General features: G+C 44.7%; 1 long non-coding RNA gene across 1 annotated transcript; it reads left to right on the top strand.

Moving 5' to 3' along the window:
• Positions 1-12,969: 12,969 nt before the first annotated feature.
• Positions 12,970-14,076, top strand: LOC119294169. Its single transcript, XR_005143364.1, has 4 exons — positions 12,970-13,373; positions 13,471-13,526; positions 13,602-13,700; positions 13,983-14,076. It is a non-coding gene; the product is annotated as an uncharacterized LOC119294169 (long non-coding RNA).
• The last annotated feature ends 1,476 nt before the right edge of the window (positions 14,077-15,552 follow it).

The following is a 15,552-nucleotide window of genomic DNA, read 5'->3' as shown; positions in this document are numbered from 1 at the left end:
AATATTAACTTCAACTCCTAGAACATCTCATATGATTAATGACATTCAAAACGTCTTTGAAGTCCCGATTCTAAGACAGAAAGCATGGCACACCAAACTATCGAGTAATCATCAGATCGGGCTTCCCAGACGTTCATAGCATCAGAATCTGCTCCTGCAGTAGGCCTTTCACCTAGCGGTGCATCAAGGACATGATTTTTCTGTGCAACAATGAGGATAATCCTGAAGTTACGGACCTAGTCCGTGTAGTTGCTACCATCATCTTTCAACTTAGCTTTCTCTAGGAATGCATTAAAATTCAAGGGAACGGTAGCACGGGCCATTGATCTACAACATAGATATGCAAAAACTATCAGGACTAAGTTCATGATAAATTAAGTTCAATTAATCATATTACTTAAGAACTTCCACTTAGATAGACATCCCTCAAGTCATTTAAATGATACGTGATCCAAATCAACTAAACCATGTCCGATCATCACGTGAGATGGAGTAGTCATCAATGGTGAACATCTCCATGTTGATCATATCTACTATATGATTCACATTCGACCTTTTGGTCTCTAGTGTTCCGAGGCCATGTCTATACATGCTAGGCTCATCAAGTTTAACCCGAGTATTCTGCATGTGCAAAACTGGCTTGCACCCGTTGTATGTGAACATAGAGCCTATCACACCCGATCATCACGTGGTGTCTCAGCACGAAGAACTTTTGCAATGGCGCATACTCGGGGAGAACACTTTATACCTTGAAATTTAGTTAAGGGATCATCTTATAATGCTACCACCGTACTAAGCAAAATAAGACGCATAAAGATAAACATCACATGCAATCAAAATATGTGACATGATATGGCCATCATCATCTTGTGCTTTTGATCTCCATCTCCAAAGCAATGTCATGATCTCCATCATCACCGGCTCGACACCTTGATCTCCATCGTAGCGTCGTGGTCGTCTTGCCAACTATTGCTTCTACAACTATCGCTACCTCTTAGTGATAAAGTAAAGCAATTACATGGCATTTGCATTTCATACAATAAAGCGACAACCATAAGGCTCGTACCAGTTGCCGATAACTTCTACAAAACATGATCACCCCCCCCCCCCTACCATAACTTCCGGAGGGGGAAGGAACGAGGAGGGAGGAGAGAAGGAAGGGGGAGGCCGAATCCCTCCCCTTCGTTTCTCTCTTCTCCTCTTTCCTTACCCTCATATATATAGGTGGGAGAGAGAGGGGATGGTCTGCCCCCTTCTTGGCCCATTAGGTCCATGTAGTTGCTGGGGGGATGCCCGGAACCCCTTCCGGTGACCCGATATGTACCCGGTACCCTCGAAACACTTCCGGTGTCCGAATACCATCGTCCTATATATCAATCTTTACCTCTCGACCATTTCGAGACTCCTCGTCATGTCTATGATCTCATCCAGGACTCCGGACAACATTCGGTCACCAAATCACATAGCTCATATAATACAAAATTGTCATCGAACGTTAAGCGTGCAGACCCTACGGGTTTGAGAACTATGTAGACATGACCGAGACACCTCTCCGGTCAATAACCAATAGCGGAACCTAGATGCTCATATTGGCTCCCACATAATCTACAATGATCTTTATCGGTCAAATCGTTATGACAACATACGTTATTCCCTTTGTCTTCGGTATGTTACTTGCCCGAGATTCGATCATTGGTATCATCATACCTAGTTCAATCTCATTACCGGCTAGTCTCTTTACTCGTTCCGTAAGGCATCATCCTGCAACTAACTCATTAGTCATTTTGCTTGCAAGGCTTCTTATGATGTGCATTACCGAGAGGGCCCAAAGATACCTCTCTGATACTCGGAGTGACAAATCATAATCTCGATCTATGCCAACCCAACAAACTCCTTCGGAGATACCTGTAGAGCATCTTTACAATCACCCAGTTACATTGTGACGTTTGATAGCACACAAGACACTCCTCCGGCATCCGGGAGTTGCATAATCTCATAGTCGAAGGAATATGTATTTGACATGAAGAAAGCAGTAGCAATAAAACTGAACGGACATAATGCTAAGCTAACAAATGGGTCTTTTCCATCACATCATTCTCCTAATGATGTGATCTCATTCATCAAATGACAACACATGTCTATGGTTAGAAAATTTAACCATCTTTGATTAACGAGCTAGTCAAGTAGAGGCATACTAGGGACACTGTGTTTTGTCTATGTATCCACACATGTATCAACTTTCCGGTTAATACAATTCTAGCATGAATAATAAATATTTATCATGAATAAGGAAATATAAATTAACAACTTTATTATTGCATCTAGGGCATATTTCCTTCAATATATATGTAGCATAAGTTGTGGCTCATGGTAGTACACCAGTACCTAAGATGGAAAGCCAATCATTAAGATTTTTTTACCGAAGACAATCACTAAGTATTTTGAACATATTTTTCCTGCCATCATTTTTTGAAATTGGTTGCTTGATTAGAAATACACACTGTTAGTATATACTAGGATAAAGTGTTGAGGCGTTGCCTATGAAGATCATGTATCACGGCGGCACACGGCACCGCGCTGGATGGCTTCAACATTCAATAGAACTTTTTTGTGAAAATTCAACAAAGTTATCAAATAAAAGAGGAGAAAGAAAACCCTTGCGGAAAGGTTGATAAGAAGATTTATCAACAGGAAATATCTTCCAGCCAAACGGAAAAAATATGAAAGAGACATGATGATTCTTTTCATTCAATAAAGATTTTCTTTATGAAAGATTTACCAATATGCTTTTTGTATATACATCATAACATAAAAAGTAAAGTAAACAGGCAAAAACAGACCAATTAATAGGATAATTCATGTATAAAGTTTAATAACACCGTATACAGTATTTCTCGCATAATGTATCAATAGGCGCGGCGTGATGCCGCGCGGGCATAGCTAGTAACAACTATAAGGCCTCATTTGGTTGCCCAAGGAAACAAGCCCGGGGTAGCAAACCCCATCGGGGGATTTTGAGGGGCAGGTAGGATCCCCTTGTCCTATGGGAGAAATCTCCCCAAAGTCCACGTTACCAAATGGCAACGGGTGGAAGGGGGCAATATTCCCTTCAAAAAATAAATTTGAAGAAACACAAAAATGAAGAATTCTACACAATTAATTCTGAAACAGCTCAGAAAAATACCATGAAAAAATAGGAATAAACCACAAAAATATTCAAAGAGTTACATACAATTCTAGAAATCACAAAAAAATCAAGGAATTTGCAAGTGTATAAATAATCACTGATTTAGAATATCATCTTGAGGCACTCATGAGAGTATAGTCAGAACTAAGGATTATTACCCAGGCTCATCTGCACCCGGTTATAAACTTTTTTGTAAATCAAAAAATTCCAAAATATTTTGTGCGGTAGAAAATTTGATGCGTGAGGCCCGCTCCAAATTTCAAGTCATTTGAACATCTGAGCAGCTCTCAGCAAAAAAGACAAATCGGGCCAAAACAGTCCATGAAAAAGTAAACATTTTTACAGACCTCCAATTTGTCTTTTTTGCTGAGAACTCCTTAGATGTCCAAATGATTTAAAAATTAGAGCAGACCTTACGCATCAAATTGTCTGCCGCACAAAAAAAAATTAGAATTTTTTGAATTTTTCTGCTATTTGTTTTCATTTTTTCATCAGCACGGGTGCAGACTCAGGTGCAGAGATGGATTTTCGCTAGAGGGGCAACATTTCTTAGGTACTCTAATACAGAACAAGAAATCAAGTGTCACTCCTCTCGTGCTGAGTGACGATCCAAATGGGACTATGGCCTTCGTGACCTAAAGGCTTAAGAATGTAGCTGACGTCCAACAAAAATTGTGTTGTAGCCTCATCTCGGAAGTCTAGCCCCCCTGTTCACACAAATGAAAGGATCATAAGCTGGGAAAGAGAAGTATATGAGAAATGTATTAACAAATTCTAATATGGCATGATAACACCGTGTTAACTGGCACAAACTAATTCAGTGAACAGAAAACATAGTGCAACCGCATTGGCACTTCAGCTCCAATCTTTCATGTGCAGAAGTTCAATTCGTCGAAAAGACCCCGATGGCCGGTCCATATTGGTTATCTGAAACCAATACCGACTAAGACATAATCATACAGATCTTAACACAAGATACAGCTGAACAGAAAAAACAAAGTTTCACGATCACTGGTGACATTCTTAAGCCGATAATTAGTTATCGAGTATTATTTATTCTTACCAGTCGATTCTGAAGCACCAGTTATACTCAAGAAAACTGAAAAACGATTTTAAAAAAGTTATCGAGAATTATTTACTCTTACCAGTCGATTCTGAAGCACCACCCTTCCCATTTGTTATTGTACCTTTTGAATGTTCAATTTTGGAAGCACCAGAAAATACCTCATTTTCTTTGATGCTGCTTCCATCACACATGGTTCCGTTGTTGCACTTTCCTCTCGTTCTCTAAGATGACAATCGGATTAAAAGTATTGCAATAGTGGACATAAATTAAGTGAATAAGTAAAACTTACTCCCAACTAAGATTCAGTTTAACTATGTTCTTAGTCATAATAATATTATAAATGATACTGCAAGTCACATACATTGAATCATATCATACATCATCGTCTTTTAATTTTTGTCTTCTAATCTAATGCAATAATACACCCATTGCTGAAAGTGTGGAGAAGACTGATTGCTCAATGTATGTCCACTAGTCTCATGCTTTGTGTTGTAGCATTTTGTACATCAGGGAATACAAATTCGTATGGATCTGGATGTCCACGTTCATCAGGGAATGTGAAGGCATGAAGTAGATAAAAATATACGAGGTTGAAGTTGGGGGAGAAGGGGGGAGGATAGGAAACCGCGGTCGCCGGAGGGGGGCGGAGCTTTGAGGCTGAGGGGAGATCCGGTGAAGGAGGAGGGTGATGGCCGCGGTCCGTCGTTGTCGCCGAGGAGCGGAGCGTGGACCCTGAGCACCGGAGGGAGGGGTCAGGGGCATCGCTTCTATCGCCGGCGCAGGAACTCGGAGGCGGAGGAGGCGGGGCGACGGATCATGGTCGACGACGTCAGTCGTACTCTCGTCTTGCTCGAGCCGTGGGTTTTCTCCTCGACATATGGGGTCGTGGCTTTTCTACCCGCGGAAACGGCATGGGTGAGGCAGGGTTACCTCCCGAACAGATGCATCCAAATGTCGCGGCCGGTCTCCCCGGGCCTACACAGCCTGTGGTTCTTCGACCCAGGGAAATAGCGGGATCCCTTGCAACCAAACGAGGCCTAATAGAATGAAAATTAGCCGCAATAGAATTCAAAATAGTGCCATCGGTCTAACAGGGGCGTGCTGCTAACCAGCATACAAAGATTACATTCGATGTTCAGCATGGATATTAAACCTATCTCTACTCCTATAAAAAGGCGAGTCGGTGGTGATGGTGTGCCTGCCTTCGGGCTGTATATACCGTCCGATCTTGAACCTACGGCTGAGATTGAGACCGAGCGTGTTGTACAGAGCCAACGACCAAAACAGGATATTCTGGAGGTTTCTCTCGTGAGATCGATTAATCTAGAACCTCTCCAAGTTTCGTCGCCGCCGGCCCCTCCCGTCTCTTTCCTTGCGACCTCGTTGGAGTTGAGTTGGGCGAGCATCACGTAGTAAATCAGATTTGGCTTAAGATCTCCCCTGTGACATCACTCCTTGTGGATCTGGCCGTGCAGGCTGTCGGAGAAGGAGAAGGAAACACGGCGATGGACGGACAGAGTCAAAGGAGACGACACAATTCGGCCAACACTGCTCACGGGAGGAGGTGCTTGTGGTGGGGACGCATTTCTTGCGTCATCGCGGACCCGATGTCGGCCGGAATCGGTGCCGTGGGAGGAGCCTCGTGTGCGGTGGCGGTCATCGGGGTCGGGGAAGATGATCACGGCACGGATGTCGTGCTGGCCGAGAGGCAATGCCGATGGGCACTCCGGTTCCACCTCGTCGGCGTGAACCACCTGCTGAGCGGGAGCAGCGCCGGGCGCTCGGGGGATGGAGATCGACCGAGCCATGAGCCCATGACAGACAGCGGTCGGGAGCAACTCGGAGGGGGCTGCCTGCAGCAGCGCAGCGGTCGGGAGCAGCTTGGAGGCGTTGGCTGGAATGGAAGCAGCAGAGGAGTCGGCAGTCGACAACCGGGAACAGTGATTGGGACGAAATGAGAGGAAATCCATTGGGGGCGTTCTGGACCTTTCGGCGCTAGCGTCCGCTCCCATGCACCAGGCAATCCGTTCCGTGCTTGCCGTCCTTAAGCCAGCCTTGAACGTCCCAATGGGCAGCGAGCGGATGAGCTGGCTGTGGCCGGCGGCATGATGGGCACTCATGACGGCCGGTCCAAATGACGGCTCGGACCAGGATCGGACCGACCCGGACCGTGTCCACCCTGAATGGGCACTAGGCTGTGCACAAGACCTCTACATGCGAAGCCTATCAGTACGCCACCGTCGGCTACTACAGGTTTTTTGCGTACAGTGTCGATGGTGACATGGTGGAGCCTACATGCGCAGCTTCGGAGAAGTGAGCAGCTCCGGATGGTCGTTCGCAGTGCAAAGTCGCCCTCGCCGGAACCGGCGTGGCGTTTGGCAGTTCCAAGGGGCATTTTCCGTCCCTGCATCTCCTAATTGTCTTTTTTTAGGGATTCCTTGTTGTCTCCTAATGGGTTCAATCGGTATACAATGGCATATTTGAAAGTATAAAACTTTGTAGTGGCATATTTTAAAATATGAAAATACACAAAATAGTGATATCAATTCTCAAAGCCTGAAAATTTGGAGTGGCATATAGTACTCTTTCAATCCAAATTAACTGACACGTACATAGTATAACTTTAGTACAAAATTGTAGTAAGTGTGCGGCAAATAATTTGGATCGGAGAGAGTATAGGCTTCTCCCTCAGTGATATCCCACCAGGAAAGATGGCCATGTCGCCCAGGACTGCACTCTCGGCCACCCTGGTAGGATCTCCAGGCTGCCGTAGCCAAGGACGACGAGCTGCGGTCCCCGTGATGGACAGCAACGGCGTCTGCGGGAGACGAGGAGTATCCCGTATTTATTCCGATGAGCACTTGCAAGCTCTGAACCGTACATATTGCCATGACGAGGCCGCCCGTATTAATTCTCCGTTTCTAGGGATACGTGATGCCAGTGGTAGTGCAATAACACTGGCACAGTACACCGCGTTGTCCGTGTCAATGCTGTTGTGTTCTACCTCCACACTTGGCCGATATGATTCCATCCGCCGGGAGGTGCACGCACATATGTTTCATCCCCAATATTGCTTATGTGATTTTCTTATTTGCTCAACTTCGGGTCTGAAAAAGTTGATATAATTTCATCCCCAGTATTGCTTAGTCGATAGGCTAATCAATAGCTTAATAGTTTATAATCACTTGGGCCAATTACCTGATGCGAGACAGGGAAAACAATTGTTTAAGAGCCTTAAGCAATCTGTTCACAGAATTCTGCATGGGCTAGAATCAGGGAAATACAATAAGTTGCATGTACACAAAGTTTTGGATAATAGAAGTGTAAATTTGCACAGTACCATTAGAGGAAGCTTGTATGCTCAACATGCTTAACCATGTCAAAGCTCATGCACGAGTAATTATATCCTCGGGTTATTCGAATTATCTGGAAGGTGAGCTTTAAAATTTTGTAAATTAGTGTTTCAATAGTTCAGAGCTGCTGCTTTACTACCCGTTTTTAGGTGGATGGTCTCTATTTTAAATCCTGATACAAGTAATGCACTTTAACAAGTTCTATGTTTGGCGAATGATTCCAAGGCCTCATAGATGCCTAAGGTATGTATCTAAGCATGAATGGGTGTACAATATTACTTCTCTTCGTGGTGGCAGTGTATGCAGATTCTTGTAGCGATTAGTGGGGTGTGGACTAGAAGTAGATCATGTGTTGACAAAAAGCTGGTTGGGGTCATCGCAATTGCCAAATGTGTGTCGGCAATTTTTTTATTGTTGCATGCTCTCTGTCCCCCTCAATATGGGACAACAAATAGAAAGTTGGATAGGGAGAACACCAAGTCTTCTGCAAGGTGAAAATTAGAATAAAACGGTTGGCTTGGACGAGGGAGTTCATTGGTCGGAAAACATAAGTTTGATTTTGCTCGATGTGTACCTATCAATAATATGACATCGCTTTGATTGATGTCTTGATACATCTTTTATTGTTCAGTAGGCTCCTGATACTTAGTAAAGAATTCCCACCAGATTATTTGTGATTCTGTAGCATAGCACGGGCGTCTTACTAGTATATCAAAAAATGATACGGCTGTGGGATTTCGAGCAAACGAGCTAAGAGATACCAGGAGGACACACATTGCGTCGAACGAAGCAAGCGCTGCACAGGGGATCCACGACTTGGGCCACGCGCACCGCACACGGGGTCCACTATTGGGCCGGCCACTGGAACCAAATCTAGTTGAACCCAAAACAGTATGACGCAAAAATCCCAAGAAATAATGCACAGGCAGGAACTCGAACAAACGATCGGCTGAAATGTTTCTTACCTCACGTAGCTAGCCACTTGCCATGACCACGTTTGTTGACAAATATGTTTTGCGCTAACCTTTAACAACAGAAGCGGCGACAGGTTTGAAAACATTTATTGAAAATTCAAAATACTTCCTGGAAATTATGAACTAATTTCAAATTCCGATTCTTTTTAAATTTTTGAGTATTTTTTTAACGTGTGTTCTTTTAAAAAATGCAAACAAATTTCATGAAAACAATTTTTTTTTGAATTTCCTAAACATTTTTCGAAAACATGGATAATTTTAAAAGGAACAATTTTTGAATCTTGAGAACAAATTTGGAAGCGCGAACAATTTTTTAAAGCATAAACATTTTCTGAAAATCTTGAGAACAAATTTTGAAACGAAGAACAATTTTGAAAAATCCCAAAAAAATAAGGAAGCACGAACAATTTTTTAAATGACGAACATTTTTTGAATCTTGAGAACAAATTTCAATAATTCCGAACAAATTAGGAAGCGCGAACATTTTTTGAATATGTGAACAAAAAATGAAATCCGATACATTTTCTGAATTTCAAAAGTTTTGAACATTTTTGCATTACAATAAGATTTCTTGAATTTTGAGAACTTTTTTCAAAAACTGAATTTTTTTTGGAAACATGAACAAAATTTAAATTATTTGATTTATTTAAAAAAGAGACGAAAAGAAAAAGAAATAATAAATCAAAGAAAGAAAACAAACATAAAAAAAGAAAAAGAAAAGAAAAAAGAAACAGAAATGACTAAAAACGAAAATAAGAAGAAAAAAATAAGAAAACCAGAAAACCCGGTTCACAATTTCCTTTGCGACTCCGATGATTCGTCGTCCGATGACGAGGAAGCGATATTGGCTGCCGTGTTGGTCCATCACCACCTCAACAGCCAGCGGCCGTTGTTCCGTGGCTCCATTCCGGGCCACCTTCAGGCATTGAATCGCAACCGAGAGAGCGGGCATTTCCTTCTTTGGAAGGACTACTTTGATACAACAAACCCGTTGTTCAAACATCAAATATTCCGCCGCCGTTACCGTATGAGTACGCATCTTTTCAACCGTACTAGAGGGGGGGTCGGCTATGATGACTATTTCGAGTGCAAACAGGATGTCGTTGGCAAGATTGGTTTTTCCTGTTATCAGAAATGCACTTCCACCATCCGAATGCTTGCATACGGAGTGCCCGGTGATCTCATTGACGAGTACGTCCGTATGAGCGAATCTACTTGCATAGAGTCCCTGTATAAGTTCTGCAAGGCTGTTATTGCTGTGTTTGGCCGACTGCTGAAAATACAGTCCATTTGTTGGCGATGAATACCAGCGGGGGCTTCCCAAGGATGCTTGGTAGCATAGACTGCATGCACTGGGAGTGGAAGAACTGCCCTTCTGCTTGGCAAGGGCAGTGTAAGGGCCATGTCAGGGCTTGCACTATCATACTAGAGGTTGTGGCATCTCAAGATCTCTGGATCTGGCACTCTTTCTTTGGCATGGCCGGATCACACAATGATATCAATGTGCTTTAGCGCTCGCCGGTGTTTGCTAGGCTTGCCGAAGGCAACAGCCCACCGGTGAACTTTACTGTCAACGGCCACAACTACGACAAAGGATACTACCTGGGTAACGGTATCTATCCTCAGTGGACCGCTATTGTCAAGACAATACCCAACCCTGTCGGAGAGAAGAAGAAAAGATTTGCCCAAGAGCAAGATAGTGCTAGGAAGGACGTCGAGCGTGCCTTTGGTGTTTCACAATCTCGATGGGGCACCGTTCGGTATCCTGCTAATATCTGGAGCACGCAGAAACTATGGGAGGTGATGACTGCTTGTGTGATCATGCATAATTTTAACATATAATGAGGCTAGCCAACTCGTCTCTACGGTTGCCCCTCGATTTGCTCCAGTTTCGACCGTTGGATGTTGGTCAAACAACAGCTTTCTTTATTCGTTGACGTTGGATCTTCGGTTGTTTCCGTTTTGACCGTTGGGTGAGTTCGTGCAGCCCATGACCTGTGGGCTGGGCCTCTCATCGGATTGGCTGGGTGAGCCTTTTTCGGGTGCTGGGCGGCCGATCCTGCCGTGCCGCGTGCGCGATTGTCACGGGCGGGCGGGCGTCGTGGGCGCTGCGCATTTTCCGGTCGCCCCTTCTGTGCTTTCCGCTCCCAACTGTAAGTGGGCCTACCTTCTCTTTGGTGCCGCGGGTCGGTGTCACGGCTATTGTTTTTCTGTGTGCGAGCGGCCTCCCGCGTCTAGATCGGTTCGTGATTCTGCTGACCAGGGTTGGCGGATGGGATTCTGCTGACCGAGAGGCTCGCGTATGGAGCGGGCACCATCGCCATGCCGCGTCACGTCGTGATACTAGTCAAATTGCTTTTCCTTCAGGTCGTTTGTTATCGTTCGCGGGACGAAATCACTGTTTTAACCCTTTCAGCAAACTTTGTCACAAAATAAACTTGACATGAAAGTATTTCACGATCTGACCCTTTTAGCAACGCCACAGCCCGCGGCGTTGCAGCCCAACATAGAAACGCCGAGCAAGCTCGCGTTTCTGCTCCACATGAAAACGCCGAGCTAGCTAGCGTTACTGCTCAGGCCGAGCTGGCGTCGCTCGCTGACACGGCTCGTTGGAAACGCCAATACGGTCGGCGTTTCTTGCTCGACTACAAACGCCAGGGGCCATGGCGTTTCCGGCTTCACTGTTGGTGTGGATATACAGTGAGACGTCTAGTCGATCCAGGAGGAATAATCACGCAGCCAGATGCATGTGTGCGCGCCGTGCAAATGCATGGCCCTGTCTCCCTACGCGTAGTGCTAAGCACACCACATGCATGGTGCATGCACGCATGCTGCTGCCAGGTGGTTGCTAAACATACCAGTAGCATGGCCTTGTCATGTTGCCCCTCATACTCACGTCGATCGTGCATGCAGTGGTCAGTGGTCTGACCAACCCGTAAATTCAGGCAGGCAAGCACCACTAGTGGCATGCATGCCGTGCTGCTCTGAAGCTACAACCAGGCGACGCATCATGGAAACGCCAAAGCTCCTGGCGTTGCTGTCCAGGGCAGAAACGCCAAAGCCCTATGGCGTTTCTCACGTGGTCCGCAACGTAAGCTACCTCGGCGTTTCTTTTTTTGGACAGGAACGCTAGCTAGCTCGGCGTTTTTATTTTGGGCAAAAACGGCGCGGGCTATGGCGTTGCTAAAAGGGTCAGATCATGAAATACTTTCATGTCGAGTTCATTTTGTGACAAAGTTTGCTGAAAGGGTCAGAATAGTGATTTCGGCCCCGTTCGCGGGCGTGTCCGTGCTGCTGACTGTGGGCACTGCGCTGGGATGGGCCCGCTGGTCTGTGACTCGCCCACGTCTCCTGGGGTGTGGCTTGCTGGGTGCCATGCTGTTGTGCCCGATGCGTGGTGGACGTGCGTGTGTAACTTCATGGGGCCGTTGCGGCGTCGCGTGCGTATGCCATGCCCAGGCTGCTGAGTGCCCTGCGCGTGTTCGCCGCTCTCACTGACAGTGGGCTCTGACCCCACGCAGGCCGCGTGTCGGTGTCTGCTTTGTGGGTTCCGATGCCGCTCTGTGCGAGTTGGGTGTGCCGTTGCGGACTTGCGGTGGGCAAGGGCCTCCTTTTCTCTTCGGTTTCCCCCTTTTCTTCTTCTCCCGCTTCTCATTCTATGCACGCTCGCTTCCCCCACTTGCTGCCCGCTCTCTTCGTCGCATCGCTTCATCCCGTTCGAATGCTCTGTCCTCCGGCTCTGCACCATGGCCATCCGTTCCTTCATTGGTGATGTTGGTTGAGGTTCTTTCTATTCTGCTCCTCCGGTTCTTTCCTGCCGTTGTTTCTATGATTTACTGATCTGGTATGTTTCCATTTGCTCCCTTCGTGCGCAGCTTCCTTGGATTTCGCGTTGGCTCCTTCGTAGGAGCGTGGGTCGTTCCGTCCTTGCTGTCCAGGTTAGTTTGAGCCTCTCTGCTTCTCTATGGGTGCATGCCTGTTAGGTGTTTGATGAAATGCGCGAGGGTTGCTCGATGAATGTTGTCGTGTGTTTTCATCTTGCGTTAGTTATGCATGGTTCGCGGTGTCAGTTTCCGCGGCTTGTATGAGGATATGCTGATGCTGATACTTTTGTGAGATAGTGATGTTTGAAGGCGATGTGTCTTTTTGTTTTTCTTCTATTTTGTTGCTTGTTTTACTGTTTTCGTTTGGATGGATAAGCGCTTTTGTTTTGCCTGTTTTGGAAGAGCATTGCAGCACACAGTGTGTTTTTAATGCTCGGTGCTTTCTCCTGTGTTCTAATCTCTCTTCCGGTGCAGTTGGTTAGTTTTTTTATAGATCCTATATGGTTGCATGTCATTGTTCTGTATTGATTGTTTCCCTTTCTATTTTACAGATTGTTATAGGAATTTCCGTTTAGCTCGTCGCCGCGTCTCCATTCTGCTCGCTGAAGTCAAGAAATCCAGGAGATGGCTCGTGTGCCAATGGTTGACAGGATTGCTCCACCAGAACTTACCCAGCTTATTGGATAGAAGTACAAGCTCCTTGTGTCCATTGCAAGCAGAAGCTTTAATGTCAACAGTGAGCAGTTGTCGTTCCAAGTTGTGAGGATTATAGAGACCTACAAACCCGAGTTAAGCTCGTCCGTGTTTGACTATGTCCCAGGGACGGCTGGAGCATCAGCGCCTACTTCACTGGTTGGCAGTCCAGTGTCTTCTGGGATGTTTACACCAAACACACTAAACATCTATAATGCACAGCCTGGTAGCTCATCAGGCAGCCTTACTATAGGCTATAAAACATCTACAGCCGAGGTATGTGCCTTGTTTAGTTTCCTCTCTGCCATGTTGCAGATTTAATCTGAATGGCAGCAAACTGTTTCAGTTATGCTAACTGCCTTTTGATGTGTAGGCACGCACACCCACTTCAAAGCTCAGTGCTGCCCTTCTTCCAGCTACACCCCCAGGGTATACCTTTTGAAACAGATAATTGCAATGTATCACACTCCTTGCTTGCACTTATGCTGCTGTTTCCTTTCATAGAAAATCACCATGCCCAAGCGGCGTGTTTTGTTTCTTGGTACTGATAAGCAAACTACTGCACTGGAAGAACCTCTGAAGAAGCCTGCCGAGGCTGACAAGGTCAGGCTTCTTTATACTCCTCATCTCAAATACCTATGGATGCATATCTTTTAGATTTCATAGAAAGGCAACTCGGTTGTACGAAAACCAATGATTCATGCATTCATTATAATAGGTTTCTCTTATTCCTTGCTCATTTGTACTAATACAGTAGGGTGCCTATCTAACACAATGAAATAGAGTTGATAACACATGTTTTATCAAGATAAAAAATATATAGATATTTACCTTCGTGTATCAATGTCTAATGTTCCTCTGCTGTCAACTTGCTTGGTTTGCTAGGTGCATGAGAGCAAACATGACGATCCAGCTGAACCTTCTTCACCTGCTGTTGAAGAAAAGAATGACAAAGATGACCAGACTCTGATGATCAAGAACAAAAGGTACGACCTATGATGTATATTTATCTTTTTGTTCTTTCACCTTATACAGATGTCCCAGTTCATTTCTGACTATGACACCTTGCGATTAAGGGGCACTGGTGTTGGAAAGAGAGCTGGGGTAACAAAGAAAACAAAGTAGTGACTGCTCTACACTGGCCATGCAGAGATAAATTATCTATAGGTATATCAAAAAACTGTCCCTTGATAGTGTTGTTACATTCCTTTCCTTACAAGTGCATAATTCCTAAGAAGTCTCTTTTATAACCAAACTAAACAATTAATTAATAACTGGAAAAAAGGAGTTTTCACCATTGTAGTATTCCTTTCCTTAGCTTGCTATGTGCTTCTCTTAAATGTCAACAGCCTGTATAACCTACTAATTGATATCTACACACTGTAGGATGAGGTGGCAAGCAGGGAAGTAACACTAGTAGAAAATGAAGGAAATATGCCCTAGAGGCAATAATAAAGTTATTATTTATTTCCTTATTTCATGACAAATGTTTATTATTCATGCTAGCATTGTATTAACCGGAAACATGATACATGTGTGAATACATAGACAAACATATAGTCACTAGTATGCCTCTACTTGACTAGCTCATTAATCAAAGATGGTTATGTTTCCTAACCATAGACATGTGTTGTCATTTGATTAATGGGATCACATCATTAGGAGAATGATGTGATTGACATGACCCATTCCGTTAGCCTAGCACTTGATCGTTTAGTATGTTGCTATTGCTTTCTTCATGACTTATACATGTTCTTGTAACTATGAGATTATGCAACTCCCGTTTATCGGAGGAACACTTTGGGTGCTACCAAACGTCACAACGTAACTGGGTGATTATAAAGGAGTACTACAGGTGTCTCCAAAGGTACATGTTGAGTTGGCGTATTTCAAGATTAGGTTTTGTCACTCCGATTGTCGGAGAGGTATCTCTGGGCCCTCTCGGTAATGCACATCACTATAAGCCTTGCAAGCAATGTAGCTAATGAGTTAGTTACGGAATGATGTATTACGTAACGAGTAAAGAGACTTGTCGGTAACGAGATTGAACTAGGTATTGGATACCGACGATCAAATCTCGGGCAAGTAACATACCGATGACAAAGGGAACAACGTATGTTGTTATGCGGTTTGACCGATAAAGATCTTCGTAGAATATGTGGGAGCCAATATGGGCATCCAGGTCCCGCTATTGGTTATTGACCGGAAACAAGTTCTAGGTCATGTCTACATAGTTCTCGAACCCGTAGGGTCCGCACGCTTAACGTTTCGTTGATGATATAGTATTATATGAGTTATGTATGTTGGTAACCGAATGTTGTTCGGAGTCACGGATAAGATCATGGACATGACGAGGAACTCCGGAATGGTCCGGAGATAAAGTTTGATATATGGGATAATAGTGTTTGATCTCCGGAAGAGTTCCGGAATTCACCGGAAGGGGTTCCGGATGTTT

This window comes from Triticum dicoccoides, chromosome 4B, assembly GCF_002162155.2.
Source record: "Triticum dicoccoides isolate Atlit2015 ecotype Zavitan chromosome 4B, WEW_v2.0, whole genome shotgun sequence".
In the NCBI taxonomy this organism is placed as follows: Eukaryota; Viridiplantae; Streptophyta; class Magnoliopsida; order Poales; family Poaceae; genus Triticum; species Triticum dicoccoides.
The sequence above is the reverse complement of the archived record's forward strand: the minus strand, read 5'-3'. Positions and strand labels throughout refer to the sequence as shown.